Genomic DNA, 1,580 nt, shown 5'->3' with positions numbered 1-1,580 from the left:
GGTTGTTAGATGGTTGAGGGTTGTTAGATGTTGATGGTTGATGGTTGTTAGATGGTTGAGGGTTGTTAGATGGTTGGGTTGTTAGATGGTTGAGGGTTGTTAGATGGTTGAGGGTTGTTAGATGGTTGAGGGTTGTTAGATGGTTGATGGTTGATGGTTGTTAGATGGTTGAGGGTTGTTAGATGGTTGAGGGTTGTTAGATGGTTGATGGTTGATGGTTGGTTGATGGATGGTTGATGGTTGGTTGATGGTTGTTAGATGGTTGATGGTTGTTAGATGGTTGTTGGATGGTTGATGGTTGGTTGATGGTTGTTAGATGGTTGATGGTTGTTAGATGGTTGATGGTTGATGGTTGTTAGATGGTTGATGGTTGATGGTTGGTTGATGGATGGTTGATGGTTGGTTAATGGTTGTTAGATGGTTGATGGTTGGTGGATGGTTGATGGTTGGTTGATGGTTGTTAGATGGTTGATGGTGGTTAGATGGTTGTTGGATGGTTGATGGTTGTTTGATGGTTGATGGTTGTTGGATGGTTGTTGGATGGTTGAGGGTTGTTAGATGGTTGATGGTTGGTGGATGGTTGATGGTTGTTAGATGGTTGATGGATGGTTGATGGTTGTTAGATGGTTGATGGTTGGTTGATGGTTGTTAGGTGGTTGGTGGTTGGTTGATGGTTGGTTGATGGTTGGTTGATGGTTGTTAGATGGTTGATGGTTGGTTGATGGTTGGTTGATGGTTGTTAGATGGTTGATGGTTGTTAGATGGTTGATGGATGGTTGATGGTTGTTAGATGGTTGATGGTTGTTAGATGGTTGATGGTTGTTAGATGGTTGGTGGATGGTTGTTGGATGGTTGTTGGATGGTTGATGGTTGATGGTTGTTAGATGGTTGATGGTTGATGGTTGGTGGATGGTTGTTGGATGGTTGTTGGATGGTTGTTGGATGGTTGATGGTTGATGGATGGTTGATGGTTGTTAGATGGTTGGTGGATGGTTGATGGTTGTTGGATGGTTGATGGTTGGTGGATGGTTGATGGTTGATGGTTGTTGGTTGTTAGATGGTTGTTGGATGGTTGATGGTTGGTGGATGGTTGTTGGATGGTTGTTGGATGGTTGATGGTTGTTGGATGGTTGTTGGATGGTTGATGGTTGTTAGATGGTTGGTGGATGGTTGATGGTTGTTAGATGGTTGGTGGATGGTTGATGGTTGTTGGATGGTTGATGGTTGGTGGATGGTTGTTGGATGGTTGTTGGATGGTTGATGGTTGTTGGATGGTTGTTGGATGGTTGATGGTTGGTGGATGGTTGTTGGATGGTTGTTGGATGGTTGATGGTTGTTGGATGGTTGTTGGATGGTTGTTGGATGGTTGATGGTTGGTTGGTTGAGATATGGTGGCATTCCTCTCATTCACTCTTGGTCCTGGTCACATACAGGGACCCCAAACGCAACGTTATTCTGCTTTTAAAATGGAACAAAATGTCCTGGTTGTGTTATGGTTTGTGGGGTTCATTTTGGGGGATTTTGTTTGAAGATCATGGTTTATTTTTGTTGTTGTTGTTGTTGTTGTTGTTTATGGCCTA

Source organism: Borostomias antarcticus (assembly GCF_949987555.1).
Source record: "Borostomias antarcticus genome assembly, contig: scaffold_141, whole genome shotgun sequence".
Lineage (NCBI taxonomy): Eukaryota > Metazoa > Chordata > Actinopteri > Stomiiformes > Stomiidae > Borostomias > Borostomias antarcticus.
Note: the sequence above shows the minus strand (reverse complement) of the source record.